This window comes from Ornithodoros turicata, chromosome 4 (assembly GCF_037126465.1).
Source record: "Ornithodoros turicata isolate Travis chromosome 4, ASM3712646v1, whole genome shotgun sequence".
NCBI classification, from domain to species: domain Eukaryota; kingdom Metazoa; phylum Arthropoda; class Arachnida; order Ixodida; family Argasidae; genus Ornithodoros; species Ornithodoros turicata.
Window position 1 is genome coordinate 36,805,594 of NC_088204.1, and position 17,699 is coordinate 36,823,292.

The window sequence follows — 17,699 nt, forward strand, 5'->3', positions numbered from 1 at the left end:
AGAGATTCACAACAGAAAGAAGACTGTTGAGAGCATCTAAATTTTAATGAGACAAGACTTTCGTGCACGAGGCTGCTCTTGTTAATGTCTAACATGAAGTTACAAAATCCCAGAATATATAAAAGATGTTGTAATGTAGAGAGCGAGGGGTGGTACAGACATAAAGATAATTATATAATCATATATAATAAAATAAAAAGGGGGTACAACTGCCCCCTCAACTCAACTCGACAACTCAATAACCCTACTTATTCTCTACATTACAACATGTCATATATTCTGGAATTTTGTAACTTGATGTTAGACATCAAGAAGTGCAGCCTTCTGTGCAAAAGTATTCTTTCTGTTGTGCACAATCATTATGCAGTAAATGCGACTATCCATTTCTTGTCATTAAATGCTTTCCCTTTCTTTCTTTCTTTTTTTCTGCAGTGATGATCATCCATAAGGAGACATGCCAGAAAGGGAGTCTCTTTGGGATGACAAACCCTCATCAACCTCATGAGGATACAATGGTTGACGAATGGTTCTCAAGCACATCGAAACTTCAAACAAATAATTCATGAAAAAGCCAGTCAGTGCTAGCACCAGGAATTGAACGTGGGCATCCTGCTACCAGTCAGAGATGTTCAGTGGTGTAGCCACGGCGGGGCTAGGGGGGGCTCGAGCCCCCCCTTCCTGCCACGGATCGACCCACACAAATCGTGCAAATCTGAGAACATAATATATGGGGGGGGGGGACCAGTGTCACTATCGCGAAAGTTCTTGCAGTTCATGGCGTCTACCTAAGAAGAATTCTTGAATGGTTTTCAAAGTATGAGCTTTTCAAAATACTTCCAATCTCGTGACACCACTTCATTGGTCATGACAGCCTATACATGTAATCGTACTGTGAACGTCTAAATCAACTATTTCGTTCCCTTTTTTAATCCTCAGTTTGAAGTGTGCACAAGTATGTGTGTGTTGTCGACACAGGATCAGCGGGGGGGGGGGGAGTTTTCGTATCGAGCCCCCCCCCCCCCCCCTACCTTTGAGGTCGGGCTACGCCACTGGAGATGTTACATTTCAGGCGCTCATTGACTTTTGGTGAATTGTTGACTTTGTCCCAAGGTGGAGCTCGCTACAGCTCATTTGCTATCTGTTAATGTTGTGGCGTGTGTTGCGTTTTTCTCTTTGTGTGTTCCAGACTCAGAACGGTTAATTTGGATCAGGTCAGGTACGTTTCATTTAGACATGGCAAACATAAAGTGGTGTTTCTCAACACAACTTAGCAGTGGTCTTCATGCAATACTGCTACGGCCATTAAGCGTGAATAGAAACCTAGCCAGAGCAGCTGATACACAGAGAGAACATAGCCCGTGTGTGTTTGTCTTTTCCACCGCAGCCCTTGGGTTTCCTCCCTGATGGCTACACATGTCAGGGATAGGTTTCAGAACCGGTAGTTCCCGCCAAGTGTGAATTGCTTTTCAGGGGATCATCACGCTGGCAGATGAAACATATGGTTGAAATTATTTGCAGGACAGGAATTGCGCAGCTTCACACAAATACTACTACTACGACGTAAGAGTGGTTTAAAATTATATTTTTTGTGTTCCTGACATTATCGAACAAGATGTAGTATCCACTATGATCCTTTATGTGGGGGGTATGTACAGTGCAATCAACAGATGCTATTTACAAATCTGTGTTTTCTACTGTGTTGAAATGGGGTAGTTTGTATCTGAGAGCCATAGTGAAACACAGGCCCTCAAGAAACATGGCAACACAGCAGGGGCTCTGGATACTGCCTAAATTTCCAGAACACACAGCTCAAGGCAGCGGTTAAATAACAAGTGGTTAGAGAAATCCAAGATAGTTGCATCCGTAAGCAGTCCGCTGTTGGATTTGCTTCTGTCAGAGATACGTTATCTCAAAGGGAACGCACGGACACACTCAGAATGATACTAGGGCTGCGTGTGAAATAGAATGAGGAAAGGGGAAGATATATAACCCTTTTTCTTGTCTGTTATTCTATTGGTTAAATTGTCATTTTCTTAGCAGCATATGTGTATATTCCAGAGTCTGCTAATAAATATATCAGTTTAGAGCTAGCAGTCGCATTGTAGATGTCTCATCCTGCCCTTGGTTGCTTGTGATTCACTATGGCCATGCTTGCTAATGCAAAAACAGAAAAGAAAAAAAGACAATAGAAAAACGCGAAAAGAGCGACCTAAAAAGCTGACTGTTCTAGAGCTGACATGGAGGCAATGCAATGAGGTAACATGTTCCATTAATGAACTGTGCATAGTAGTACATATCACAACGGCAACCGATTATTCAGATTTTTCTTGAAGTACTTTGTTTTTTTTTTAGCTTTGTTTGCACAGTCTATTATTGGAGCTTTATGTGATTCCCCTCTTCAGATACTTTAAGATTGCTGATGCTGTGCAGTTTGTTAATTTCGAAACTGTACTGTGCTGAGGTACAAAAAGAGAATTGTCATATCTGCATTTGAGCACATAGGAATAATTTGTAAGTACTTTCCATGTTGACATTAATATTTGCACCAGGTCACAACATTGTTGATTGATGGAAAATGTAAATAAATATATTTATTTGCTTGCCAAACAATGCACAAATGTCTTCTTTTCTAGTGAGATATTCCCTGTTCACCAGACATAAATGTGGAAAAGTTAAAGGGGCACAATGATGATAGAGTCTACCCAAGCAGCACAAAGGACCGGGGCGAAGCCGGTCCAGCATCGGGAAAGAATCCTACAAAGTCGGGGGCATGCCACCAGCCGATACCGGTCCTTCCTCCAGTTTGCAACACCGGGATGATTAAGGACCGACATCGGCAGCAAGTATTCGGTCCCAGCAGGTCCCCGACGGATCCCCGATAATGCTGCCAGAGGCTCCCCCCATGCATATTTTAGCATTAATATGCTTATTTTGAATAATTACAATAATTTCGAGTGTAAACAGTGTGTGTAGAGCCCAACATTTTATTTTCGGAGAGGAAATAGACTGACACAACACTTGTAGCACCTCAATAGACTAAACGACGAGTGGTGCACACTAAGCAGTCTGCCTGCATCACCCAATGCATGCCAATTGTGTCTGAAATGAAAAACAAAGAAAGAGGGGTATACAGAAATATGCAGCATGTCCGGATAACTACTGTCATTGGCAATGTAGCCTGAAAAGAAAAGGGTGGAAATGGTCTACCGTAATATCCAGCCTGCCTGCGTAACCACTGGCCCTTCAATGGTGTCTCAAAGGGGGGGGGGGGGGGGGGGACGTACACAGTAAGAGGTGGTCTCTGAAAGGAAACAAAAAAAGGTATCCAGTAGTAGGCAGTCTGCCTAACCACTTGCACTTCGGTAATGGCCCTGGAAGAAATGAACGGCTTGTAGCATTAATATTAGACGTAACGGTAAAATTGCTGCATGGGGGGAAATGGTATACAGTAATATGCAGCCTGCCTGCGTAACCACTCGCACGTCAACGGTTTCTAAGAAAACGCTGTCTAAAAGAAAGAAAAAGTATACAGCAAGAGGCGGTCTGCAAGCACAAGTGGTGGTGTCTGAAAGAAAACGAAGTTATGCAGTAATAGGCAGTCTGCCTATCTGCTCACGCTTCAGTACTGCCCAGACACAAAAATGAATGGCATGTAACGTTAGACGTAACGGAACAATTGCTGCACGTCAGCACAAAATAGTCTGTGCACGGTATGTGGAATGAGCTTTATCAAAAATGGTAAAATGCACAGCGTAGGGATTACGAAACTCAAGAGTTACCAAGAGAAAATTTAAATTATGAAAAAATGACAAAGCCAACGACTGGGAGAAATGCAAGTCCAGGAAAGAGAAAATAGTTCACATCCAGCGCCTTTGGTGCAAATGACTAGCAATTACTACAACGAAAACTGTAAAAAATGACAGCTGACCGGGACTAGAGCTGACAGTCAATGGTGTGCGCATATTCAGCGTTCCTTCACAAAAACGTCACTAAGCAAAAAAAAAAAAAAAAACATGGTCAAGGAGAAGCATCCCTATTGTCCCTACTGTCTTGATGCTAACATCAGAGCTGCTCTGATGCTAATGTTAACACCAGCTGATGTTAGCATCAAGACAGTGTCCCAAATCACATCAGATCTGATGTTAACATCACAGCTGCTCTGATGATGATGTTAACATCAGAGCTGCCTTGATGCTGATGTTGACATGAGAGCTGCATTGATGCTGGTTATGGCAATCTTGAAAATGCTGCAGTCTTGGTTTACTGAAATGTTCTGCAAAGAAAGCCCCTCATGCCTGCGGTATATGAGTACCGACAAGAACCCTCACGAAACAGGAGATAGCAGCAACAAATCACTTCACCTGAACAATTCACCACTCCGGAGTACGTACCTTTTAACGCATATCCATTTATCATCAACATACCTGAGCGTTGAACTCACGGGGGCACAAAAACTGGTAATGATCGAACGGTGAACAACAGCGCCAAAGAGCACACCTAGGTCCTCATTTCCGGTCCAACTTGTCCTTCCGAAAAAGCACTTCTAAGCGTTGTCATGGCGAGCAAGAGTCCCCACCGCATTTGAACACGGTGCTTGAGTTTCTCTTGCTGGAGGCCGCTGCGTCATACACGCTGAACCTGCAAGAAATATCGTTCCAGAAAACACGATTTCAGGACAGACACCTATATGTAGAGCAGTGTAGAGACATATGACATACCGTCTGCACAAAGTACAGTCGACTTCACTTGGCGTTCTATCTCCCTGTCGTTGTGCAGATCCCTGCAAATAGAGTAAAACGAACAATGAGAATGCATGGTGCAGTCGAACATATTAATTCACAGTTATATTAATTACACACCTGAAACGGCAAGAATCCTGAAGGCGAAGAACGATTTGGCTTCACATGCAAGGCAGCGTCTTCACTCTTTGACATGTCAAACGAGACCGACTGGTCTGCTCGCGGTTAGAAGAAACGCTTCCACTTACAGACAGTTGCAATATCAGACGGGTTGCAAGAACGACAGCACCAGGTGAGAACAACAATACAAAGCCTCTAAAACGCTTTAGACTTGCTGGAACGCTCGCAATTACGCGAACTACACGCGGCGACGAGAAACGACCGTTACAGCGGTTACAGCAGCCAAAGCGAACACAACAAGAACAGCGCATGCGCGACAGGCAGCGCTGGCTGGTGGCATGGAAGACAAGCGACGACGCGCGAGCGAGTGCGGGTGAGCCTGTGTTGAAATGGGCATGGAGCCAACATCTCCGCGCAAAGGCTTGGCGGACGAAATATGACGACGGGTAGAATCGTACTACCTCTTGAGATTGTGGCCGTTCCAGGATCTTTCGAGAAATGCTGCTGTTTTCATAAGAATCATTGAATGTTGTGTTTGAAGCAAAATTGCAACATGAGATTGGCCAAAGCTAAGGTATTAGTTATGATTGTGAACAGATCGGCAGTGCAACCTGACAGTGAGAGATCGATAGAATCAAAAACAACAACAAAACACTCACTGTTTTGCCGACCCTTTCTCTAGTGTTCTTTCTTTCTTTCTTTTTTTGTTTGTTTGTTATAATGAAGGAAAGCAAGGTTAAATGCTACATTTTTCTTGACTGTGTGCGATGGTGTACATCACAGGTTCCTCATGTGCCATGAATCTACTTAAAAGCTGCTGATGGTGGCAGGGATTCACACTTACAACAGTGACCAGAATGCGGCAGGAGTACTTTTGAGGCACTCTGGCCACGTTGACCACAAAACGGCGTTCCATACTCCCTCCGAACCAAACTTTGCAAAACTTGTAGCACAGAAACATTAACAACACACACGCCGGCCATTTGCACCCAGCAATGACAACCAAAACAAAGATGATGGCGACGGCAGTCGCGGTAGCCCAAATGCAGGGAGCTCCAGCGTAGTCTTTGCGGGTTTCGGTGCAGCGGTTTTCGTCCGATCAGTTCGACTTGCTAAAGCTCTCTTCGTTTCGTTTCACGTGAGTTTTTCGTTTCGGGGGATTCGGTCGTTTCGTTCGGGCGTGGCCGACTCTTCCCGAGTATCTTGTACTTGCGTGCTTTGCAGTGAGGCTCCATTAATACTTCTGTTCAGGGTGCTGCGTGTGCATGTTTTCTGTCATACAACACAACACACGAAGTGAACTGCAGCCCAATGTTTGAAAGAGTTACCTCATACCAGACAGCCAAATTCCTTCCTGAAGGGATGCTTCACTGTCTCGTACAGCTTGGGACAAAAGTTTCTGAAACACGGGTGTTTTGTATTTCACTTCTCCACGCCTCCCCTGCGGCCTAAGGGGAACACTTGTTGAACAGAATCCCCAAGGATTCTGTTCAACAAGCATTCCCCAAAGGTGGCTAGGAAAAGTCCAATACAGAATACCCGTGTTTCAGAAACTTTGTCTCAAGCTGTACCATCCGATCACGTGTTACCGAATCTGCATAAACATCGGGAGACGAGCGGGAAGAAATACTTAGCCAGTACACCACAGCACATCGGGACGTTAACGGGGATCCATCGGGAAAGAATCCTGGCCGGGACGCAAACGGGAATCTATCGGGAAAGAATTCTGACCGGGACACGAACGGGGATCTATCGGGAAATAATTTTATGTAGTTTCCCTCTCCCTCAATTCTTCCCCCTCACATAGTCGGGAAGCAGTCGGGCTCGTGACGGCGATATCGGCCACCTCGAACCCATCATCCCCGTTACGTTCCCAGCCGAATCCCAGTCCTTTGTGCTGCTTGGGTAGCGTTGCTTTTTGCCACTTCACATATATTCACTGTTATTCGTGTGCACATGTAGGAATAGGAAGGTAGAGCATGCGCATATAAAATTTCATATGCAGCCACACATATGGTTCAGAAGATTAATTAGATGATGTCCAAGCATATATAATTGTGCTTCATGTGCAATGGGTATGCTAACGGATTGCTTCCATGAAGCCTTTTTATTTATTTTTTTATAAATTCTTTTTATAAATGTTATTTTTTATTTTATATAAATTTCATATTACATATTGTATACTTATATTTTTATAAATTTTATAAATTAAAAATTCAAGTTATACAGCCCCGGTAAGAGTGCCCTTTGGGGGGGGGGGGGTCCTGCCCCCCCCCCCCTGGATCCGCCCCAGGCTCTGGTACTTCTTTTGCGTCTGCATAGTCTGCAACCACATGGCTACTGGAGCTTTCGTGTGCATGTTTTTGTGCGACAGTGCTCATTACAAACAATATCCAGATGTTAGACATAAAATGCAGTAGTTTGTAGCGTGCCACACAACGCAGCGTGACATGGGAGTGTGCGATTCAAAGAAAGCTTCTGGAAAGTGCACAGAATTCGACAAAAAGTTTAAAATGTGATTTGTATTTCGTTTTACGTCTCTCGACGTTACATACCACCGTCGACGCTGTTGCACATTGATAAATCGTACGTAAAACTTGTCCCATAGGAGTATGCGGTTTCTCAAATACATAGCACAATTTTTTCCTGCAGGAATAAAACGCTGTCGGCATTTTCTTGCTAACACGGCTGTCGAAATGTCAGTCTCTACAATGGGCAAGTGCTGTAAAGGGGCTAACGCAGACGCGACTTGATACAAATTGTACGTGCTCACAAAACACAAACGACAAATTCCAGTCATAACATCGCACAGAGGTTGGTTCGCGAATGAGTTCCCAGCTGCTGCACTGTTTACTTATCGCGGAACGGCGGACCCCGGCTGTCCGCCATCTTCAAGCACAGATACGTGAAGCCGCGAGAAGCCGTAGCTGAAATCCACTGACGAGTACGAAGGCGCGTACACGTCACAATGCCCGTTCGGGTGCATCTACGTCATTAAAATGGCTGCGCCCATGTGTGTGTCGGAATGAATTATCTATTTTTTTTGACATGGTACTGTACCGAACTGAGACAATGAAGGTGCATTTTGGGGAGAGCTAGATGTGGGCTTTCAGAATATCACAGCCGTTTCGACTATTTGGGATATCGGCATAGCTGACCTTTAAGAGCCTACGTTCTGATAAACGCAGGGAACAGGTACTGGACAGACTCTCGAAATGCATATCTGCAAATAAGCTGCATATGAATGTGAAGAAATTGTTTGTTTGTTCGCAAAAAAAAAACTACTTTCTCTCGGATGAATAACTTGAGTCAGCAGAGGTGCCCTAATTTTTTTTAACCAGCATACGGTAATCTCAAAATGTAAAGAAATAAGGTTCTAATTTCAGGAACATCCACATTGATTCGCGCACCTTCCTAGACAACGATTTGCCATGCAAAAGCTGCAAAAGATGTATCTAGACATAATACTTCAAGCACTTGGTTTTCACTGGTCTTTGAATACCCTGGAACCTAAGAATGCCATTTTCTGAAATACCATGAAATTTTCTCACAGAAATTTTTTCATCTTTTTATTCATGTGGATATACAGTGCAAATTCTGGTTATCAAATGTCGGAACTGAAGAAAACCAAGCGCAATAAGTAATTGAAATCAGAAGTGCGAGAAATGAGTGGCACCATCTGTTGTATTTGTTTGCCTTCCTTTCTCTCCTTTGATCTTCACATTCAGAAATCCCGAAGTACATTTATTAGCAGGTCACTCTTTAGGCCAAGCACCCACGCCAAGAAGAGGTCTAAAATTTACGGTACCAGCTACTTCATTTTATGGTACCCTTGCACCTATTTTTACAGTTTACAGATATTGTGCTGAAATATGAAACTGCTGTAAAACTTGCATCCTGCACGACGTTACATTAAATGTGCTGCTAGCAATTCTGCAGCATTGTTTCTTCCTCACGTTCAAGTGAAAAGGCAAAAAGAACGCTCCGAGACTTACTCTCACACAACCATTATTTTGGGGCCATGTCCTCGCACTAAATGATCACGAGCATACTTTTAAAAACTATAGCGGCACATAGGGAAACCGACGTTCTATTTGCACCGACCTTCTATTTCCAATAATTAAACGAGACCTAATTAGTACATCCACTTCGGATGTAGAACACGTTGTCATCCCTTATAACTCCAAAAATATGATTTCTCCAAGAATAAAAAAATCAGTCCATGGACACGCTATATGCACCGCACCTACAAGAAATTAACCACTGCTTGCTGAAAATATACTGGTATTTGTGTTTTATGTGATGTATGGCCCACATTTTCTTTTTGACCAGCTATGCCAGTGTGAGAGCTCCTACGCTAGACTAGCTAATTCCTCCTCTTTGTCCTCCATGCGGTCACATATATGTTACACTACAAGGAAGCTAGCTGGTACCACAGTACCAAACATGCGAATTAACATGAACACAATCACATAGCAGAGTGAATAACAACCACCATTATTGACTGAGTTTGCTTGGTCGATTGCAACTGAAGGTGGCATATTTCTTTCCTCAGATTTTTTTATTGGTTTGTTCCAGCTAAAAACAGCATGACTTTGCCTCCACAAGCATGACTTTGACATAATTGCTTTGTGCCGTGATAAAGGCGTACGTACAGTGTTCGCAGTACCATTTAAGACGTTGGCACCTATAGGGCTAGATTGCAGCCCCCTATTGTGTGCAGATATTCTGATGCCTGCAGAGCTGCAAGCTGTTCTTCCGGGCGCAAGAAAGCTTGAAGACTGCATACGTTGTGGCTCACTGCCAAAGAGATACGGTTGGAGAAGAAATTACTGGACATAAAGCACAATGAGGCATGCTCCACCCAGGCCACAATGAGGTACAATTAATTTGAGCCACCTTCTGTTAGTGCAGCAAAAACATCTATTTCCACTGAAAGAAAGATTGTGGGCTTTTTTTTCTGTTGTGGTTGAAGGGCACACGAGATCATAATAAAGTGTTTCCAAAAGCTGTTACGTCGCATTCTAACATGATCTGAGCCAATATGGTCAGCTGATGCTATAAGACCTACAAAAAACACATGCCAGCAGATTCTGAACATGCTATAGGAGAGGGTATGAAATGATGAGATTTGTTCACTTTCCAGATGACTTCAGGTATGTGAAAACAATTATATATGTTGACAAAGCTGTTAAGAAGCAGCGACTGCAACTAATCTGTAGAACTGGGCAGAACAGTTGAATGCAAAATTTGTTCAAAGTGTGCTATAGCGTCATTCAGGTGGGATATGAATGAGCTGACGAAACATTTTCTTGTGTAAGAACAAATACACCTGTAGGTTCTCAAAATGGAAAAGCAGAGTGCCGATTTTAGCAGGAGAGAGCCACAAAGGCATATTTTATTTTGCTTCCTAGATGGCCTCAACTGACGAACAAGCTGCAGCGCATTATGGTGACACTTTTTAATTTTTTAAAGAAAAATAAACCTGTAGATTTTCAATATGTTGTAGGAGAGGACTAGTTATACAAATAAGGTAAGATTTCTTTTAGACGACCTATATGTGAATATACTATGTGAAAAAAAAGTAATTTTTTGGAAGTGCTTGATATTCTCAAACACTTGGTTAAACAATGAATATAGATCAGCTTGATATTTTTATGTGAAGCTAATCACAAGCAATCATAAATAATCTGGGGCTCCTTCAAGAATGCTAATTTGTCAGAGATTTATTGTGAACTTGACCCCAAATGTGATCCGTTCTTGAGTTCTCACCACGTCACCAGATTTATTCTCGTTCTACATACCCTTTGGGATGGCAGACTCGTGCTTCCCCTCTAACACCAGGCAAGGAAAGCGCACAAATGATGTATATGTAGATGTCAGAAGGAAGCTCGTAAGGGAGAACTTCATATTTTGGCACAGTTTAATGTGCCCCCATTGTTCAAGAAAACAAAATGATGATTTACATGCGATATATGCATCGTCTAAAAAATGCGCACAATTTTTTTCGGTGATATTTAAGAGAATCAAGCTACATCTCTGGCTGGTTTTGGCTGGAATAGCCCAGGTTGACAGTTACACGAGCTGAATATGTCATGACTGAAAATATAAAGGAAAAAAGGCAATTTAAAATGCCTCACTCAATTTTCTACTTTTCATAGCTTACACCTTGACAGGTGTTTTTTTATCCTCAAATGGTTTCATTGCCAAAATCAACGAGAATGACAGTCATCACATTAACAAGTTTCAACTGTATACCAATAAATAACAAACGTGTGCTTACTTTTTCTGCAATCAAGATGTGAATTACATCGTTGAGTTGCAGGATTCAGTGAAAAATCACTGCTTGTGATATCACTGCTGGGTGAGTACGGCACTGCTAGTGACGCAACATGTGATTCCAGTGTCTTTCACCCCACCCCATGTTATTTCATGAGCAATTAGCATCAGAATCAATGAGCTTGCAAGATGCACTTATGAAGGGTAATTTCATGTGTGCCGATAAACATACTGCAGTGCTAATTTACAATGTAGTTTGCGGCTGTGGAGCACACTCATATTCAGTATTCCATGTGAACTAGAGGAGCATTTTCTGCCATAAACATTAGATGAGCGAAGACCCCTAAAAAATGTAAGCACTGTTTACGTGCATTTGACAACCTGCATTTTTATTACTGAGAGGCTTTCTTCGTAGCAAGAGGGAAAGAGTGCTGGCAATGTGGCACATGTTCATAAGATGTAGAACCGGAGACACAGAAAAAAATTGACAGCATATCAGCATATCATGATCTCAATCATGTCATCGTGTCCGTGTTTCTGTCTCCTGTTTTGCATTTGTTAATATTTTTGTGTAGTTGCTGGATTGTAGCCCAACGGCAGGGTTCAGCAATTAGAGAACATCCAGAACATGCAAGGCATACATTTCCTCACTCTCCGCATTCCTCATTCAAATAACGTTGAAGAAGTAACCATGCGAAGAAACAATACAACAGTGAAGCTGGCTTCAGTACACTACAATATGTCATATGTAACAATATACAGTATGCTACAGTGTTTCCTAAACCATGTGTCAGGACCCCCATTGAGGCCGCGATAGCCCAAACGGGGCCCAAGAGAAAGCAGATTAAGTGAGCGCAATATGCCACAAAACCAAGGAAACGATCTCGCTACGACTGCATTATATTGAAGTTGTTTTACAACAATGCAAGTTCAGTTCAGCGCACAATCAGTCGGGAAACAAGCTAACTCGCAGCAATGCTTTCAATCAAGTGTGTCGCAGTATTCCTCACTGTATCATGACGAGACCTTGGACCTACATCAGCCGTCACTGGCGCGCAGTAGTATAATATTCATATTTATTTATATATTTCGAGAACACCAAGGGTCCGGAGGACATTACATGGGGGGTGGGAACTGGAGCGTAAGGTACATTTACAGCAACTTGATAGAAACAAACAACCAAGCAAAAAACAACAACACAATTAGCAGTAAGTAAACAGGAAAATAAGGAAACGACGACAGTACAAACTTATATGAAAACAAGTATTAAAGCGTGAAACATGGAGTTCGTTCACATAAGTACAGATAATTAACAAATATGATAAGGGGGAGGAGAAAAATTTCATAGCAACTGATATACAAGCGTGGTGGTCTTGCGGATGGAGTGAACGGGACAGGGTGTTACAAAATACTGGATGCTCGATAATAGTTGTGAGAGGTGATGGGATGTTGTTCCATTCGATGGCAGTTGAACAAAAGAATGAGATGGATAATGCCTTGGTATTACAACGAAAGCGTGTGACCTTACTAGTGTGGTCGATGCGAGGAAGAATGACACTCGGACGGGTGATGGGCGATTGCTGCGGTGGCAAGATGAAAAAGAACCTATGGAAGAGGGCTAACTTGGCAAGACGGCGACGATGTTCGAGTGAGTCGAGATTAAGATTTGATTTTAATGCGGTTACAGAGGTATCGAATTAGTAGTCGTTGGAAATGAAACGGGCAGCCCGATTCTGGACGGCTTCTATGGCGTCGCAGAGATAAACTGCCGAAGCTCTCCCACTCGTATTAAGTACCTGTAGCTTGAACTACAAACAGCTTGATGCACACTCCACAAAACGAGAACAGCTGATTGCTGATATCATGGGCGCGGCCATGCGAGCCGAGAAGGACAGTTCAACAGAGGAGGTAAGTTCGAACGTGGCGCTAGTCGTCATGCGAACGTGGCGCATACTTCGTGGTCGTAGCCATTTTTAATACATTTTTAAATAAATCAACTAGGACTACGTGTACATTAGTTTCGCACTTACGCGTATCCGAGTGGAGGAAAACCTTATCTGCAAGGTATTTTAGCATTCTAATTTCCATAATTAGCTTAGATGTATGTTTTTTTAAATGAAGCTGTTTTTCTTTCTTTTGAGAATACAGAAAGAGCAGAATTATTGAGTACCTCGCTCGCACTAACTCGGAAGTCGGCAAGGGGGAGCGAGCCCTAACCTAACCTAACCTAACCTGAAGGGGAGCACTGCGGGACATGGAGTTGGAGATTGAGAAGTACGGCATATTCAAAGAGGTCCTCGGAGGGAAAATTCGGGGGGGGGGGGGCAGTGCCAGCACCGTGAAAACTCGAGGAGCGGTGGACTGTTCCCCCTGCCCCCACATTCCGATTTATACCGAAACTAAACAGGAGCAGCTTTCCAAGCTAGGGCTCCGGAACGAACCGACAGCAGGAAAAAACGATATACAAAAAAAAAAAAAGAAAACAGAGGAAGGAAGCACAAAAAAGGTGTATTCGCTTGAACCGCAACAGGACAAAACACATTGCAAACACGTTTCTGTTGTGCCGGTCATCGGCATTTAGCAGCCTTTGTGAACCCTGATGTGGATTACATGCCCAAATAATGACATATGAGCAAGCAAGCATCTGCGCTGCTCACTTTTTGGTGTTTTACGTCGTTTGAACTGCAAATTGTTGCGCCTACTACTAGCGCCACATTCGCGTTCAAATTACTCCTCTGTTGAACTGTCCTTGTCGGCTCGCATGGACGCGCCCATGAAATCGGAAATCAGCTGTTCTCGTTTTCTGGAGTGTACACCAAACTGTTCACAGTTCAAGGTACAGATACTTAATCCAAGTGGGAAAGCCTCAGCGGTCTTCCTGTGGATTCGTGGGTGCATCAACGAAGATGGGCATAGTTGTCGGGATGGCTGTGTGTGCGACAGCTGATATCTGTGCGCTGAACTGAACCTCTATTTTTTAAAAACAACTTCAATATAGTGCAGTTGTAGCGAGATAGTGTCCTTGGTTTTGTCGCATATTGCGTTCACTTCATCTGCTTTTTCTTTTCGCCAAGTGGTGTAACCCCCGCTTTGACTATTGCGGCTTTCCTAAGGTTTATGTGTCAGTTTTGGAAACACTGATATTGTTACATGTGACATATTGTAGTGTACTGCAGCCAGCTCTACTGTTTGACTGATAATTTGCACGGTTACTTCTTTAATATTATTTGAATTACTTTCATCTGATACTGTACCATTAAGTAGGATAGAAATTCATTATGGTTTAGAATTATTTTTCTTTTGCAATGTTCCCACACTGGTCTTGGTGACAAGTTGTCTCTCCTTTCCTCCTCTCCTTTTGAGTTGCATTTCACACTGCTTACAGCATAATGCGAGAATGAGAAAAAGTATGCTTCACATGTTCTCAGCATCCTCTACAGCAACTGCTCTTGGGCTTAAAATCCAGAAACTACACACACACACACACACACACACACAAAGAAAAACAGAAAACAAATGTAGAACAGACGACACTGCAAAAAGGACACGACAAAATGATTGTGACTGTGTTATGCTATACATTTTTTTTGTCTGTGTGGCTCTCTGGTTCTGCATTTTTGTGAACATGTGTCACGTTGCCGGCACCCTTGCCCTCTTGTCCCAAAAACACCCTCAGACATAAAAATGCAGACAAAAAAGTAGAGAACTCAAACTTAACATAACAAGAGAGAACAAAGATAGGGACACAGGAAGCTTCTAGAGTCTTGGCACATACGCGGTGATCCCTCGGTTTGTAACAAAAACCGTGGCCCCTCCCCCAACAATACTCCCATCTCCTTAAATAGCGACCGGTTGTGCAATCTCTCATTCAGTTTGGCACTGAGGATGTCCGTCGCAAGACGGACGAAACGTCTGAGTAAACCTTGTTATTTTGTTATGTTAAGTCGCAGTTCTCTTCTTTTTTGTCTAGTTATGTCGCCTCTCGGCTTTTGGAGTATTTTTGCATAAAGATGCAGGTTGTCAGAGGCACATAAACACTGCTTACATTGCTAACCTGTCTATCACAAGACATGTGAAAGGCTTGCCAAATTAAAATTCAGTAATACAAAAATGATTCTGAAATACATAATTCCAATAGTAGGGAGAGTAATCATTGGAATAACAGGTAAAGGTAAAACACTGAAGTGTTGGCATTCTTCTGATGTGTATGATATGCTGCTCTATTTAAAAACCCATGACATATATGTTGTCAAACATTAACTTCTTGCATTCAACATCAAGATGCTGTACCTATTCCATCTAAGCGACTCGTCTTTACACTGACACGTGGCACACCATTTTGACACAAAGATTAGATATCTCTGCTTGTTGGACATATCAAGCAAATACTGTGCCAAAAGTGTGTTACTTACATGACATGCGGCATCTGCTGAGATATGTTACGGGAGAAATACTCCTGAAGCGATTAAAGGAAGTGCATACGAATACATATGCTTTGCAAAGTGGTTCCAAAGTTCCAAGTAGTTGTTACAAAGTATGTTCGTGTTGAATTGGCAAAGCATTGGTCATCTCATAACAAAGTGATGAAAGAAACTAGTGAGAAATGCGAAGCCGCAAGCACTGTTGCATGGCCATGTTCACAATGGGCAATGACGCTTTTCACTTTGCGTACCGCGGACTGACTATGCTCAATGAGTAGTTTGCAGTGTTTATGATTGATGTAGGCCATGGCAACTACCGATGAACTTTGCAGAGTGTGCAATGATATATTTTGTGAACAAGACAAACCTCAATATATTCCCATGTAATTTTGATCCTACAATTAATTGAGTTGAGGGTTTCAGGTATTTAGGTGTGCACCTCTCTTCTGATATTTAGTGGAAATCACACAGTAGTTAAGCATCCTCTAAGCCTGTTAAAAAAATTGTCTTCTTGAAGTGGACACGAAAACTACCTTTCGCAGACAGTACGCTGCTGGCATACAAAACCCTTGTACAAAGTGCCTTGGAAACGGTACATATGACATCATACTGTTCATCATAAAAACAAATGACATCGCACTGTTCAACAGAGCCACCAATTTGGTACAGTTGAGCTACGCTCAAAGCTAGAAGGGACGAGTTCGCGTCTAAAAGGCACGGTCTTGAGGGGATTACGGTGGTCTCTGATATCTCTGAGAGAGCACGCGACTTTCGGTCCTACTTTTCTTTCAAGAGGAGGCAGCGAACAAGTGCTCATTCGTGGAACCCAGCCCTCCCTTTCCGATTTGTTTCGGTATCAGTCTGTCTACCAATGTCATATGACATTTATATTCTGTTGAGTTACTCACGTGCTGTCCGGGACATGTATGTAGGTAGGTATGCCAATATTTTTTTTTATTATTAACCTTTTTTGTAGTTTGAATCCCTCGAAACACCATTGCACAGCAACAGAACACAAAGGCTACATAATGACCCAGTTTCACCAACCTTTTCAGCATCTGAACTAAGATGAACTGTCATTAAACTATCTGCTTCACTAAAAGAGTTATTAATGAAATATTCACCACATCACCGATGGAAAAAAAAAGTGTCTGTTAAGTTCAAGAATTGGCAACCCTTGATATTGTTTCAGTTAACCAGAGTTGGTGAAACCGGGGCTATGGAAGTCACCACAAGTTTGTAAAAATAATTGAGTGCTGGCATGAAGTTTTGGCAATTGTGTGTAGCATTTGAACTGCTGCCTATGTATCTGCAGCATAATTACAAGTAATTCAGAAAAGTAGTACAGAATTTGAGGGTACTCTACTCTATCTTCCTCTGCATGGTACTAACAACTGTGATGATTCCAAGTGCTCATCGTCTTGGCCCAGATTCTGTAGCAGATTTATCAGCCATTTGTGTTCCTATTTGTGGTACTGTGGCAAACTAGTCACTCCACCCACATACCAGCATTCCTAGGTTACACATAACATGTAGTTGAAGTGTATACGAAGAGGGGAGTCAAGTCCTGTAGATCACATAAAATACAGAAACCGACGCTGAAGACTTTTGTTTAAGTTTAATTTGTACAAGCCACGCTTCTTCAGGTAGAACCTGAGGAAGCGTGGACCTCCACGCGAAAGCTTCTACAAATTAAACTTAAACAAAAATCTTCAGTGTCGGTTTCTGTATTTTGTTTATATAACATGTAGTTATAAGAGTGGTTTAAACCATCTCGCAGAAGTTGCAGATGTTGTTCATCAACTTTATTTTGAGATGGACAGGGAGTTTTGTTGCCTGGGGCAATACTTTACCCCATAGCTGCTTGTGGTGTGAGGAAGGAAATAATGTCCCATGGAGTCCAAAATTGCCAAAAGAGCTTTGAGAGCAGGCATTCGTGGGCTCGATTTAGCCATGGGCCAAGCAATTTTATCTGAAAATGGCAGTTTGGAAAGCTTTGTAGTGTGGGCAATGACACAGAATATACTCTGGGTCTTCTACAGCACTGCATTGACAGTATCTGAGAGAGTCAACTTGCCTCAGGTGGTAATGACACTGAGCTGTAAATGCCCCATTGAGTCACAGTCCATGAGTCACAGTG

General features: G+C 42.6%; 1 protein-coding gene and 2 long non-coding RNA genes across 3 annotated transcripts in view; all 3 read right to left on the minus strand.

Moving 5' to 3' along the window:
• LOC135393004 (uncharacterized) overlaps positions 1-17,699 on the minus strand; it is a 204,616-nt gene that overhangs the window by 34,531 nt on the left and 152,386 nt on the right. The gene's annotated exons all lie outside the window — the stretch shown is intronic.
• On the minus strand, positions 2,969-3,289 carry LOC135393002 (uncharacterized). The gene is made up of 2 exons (XR_010422369.1): positions 3,208-3,289; positions 2,969-3,099 (listed from the first exon to the last, which is right to left on the minus strand). It is a non-coding gene; the product is annotated as an uncharacterized LOC135393002 (long non-coding RNA).
• LOC135393003 (uncharacterized) lies at positions 4,512-5,115 on the minus strand. Its single transcript, XR_010422370.1, has 3 exons — positions 4,860-5,115; positions 4,719-4,780; positions 4,512-4,638 (listed from the first exon to the last, which is right to left on the minus strand). It is a non-coding gene; the product is annotated as an uncharacterized LOC135393003 (long non-coding RNA).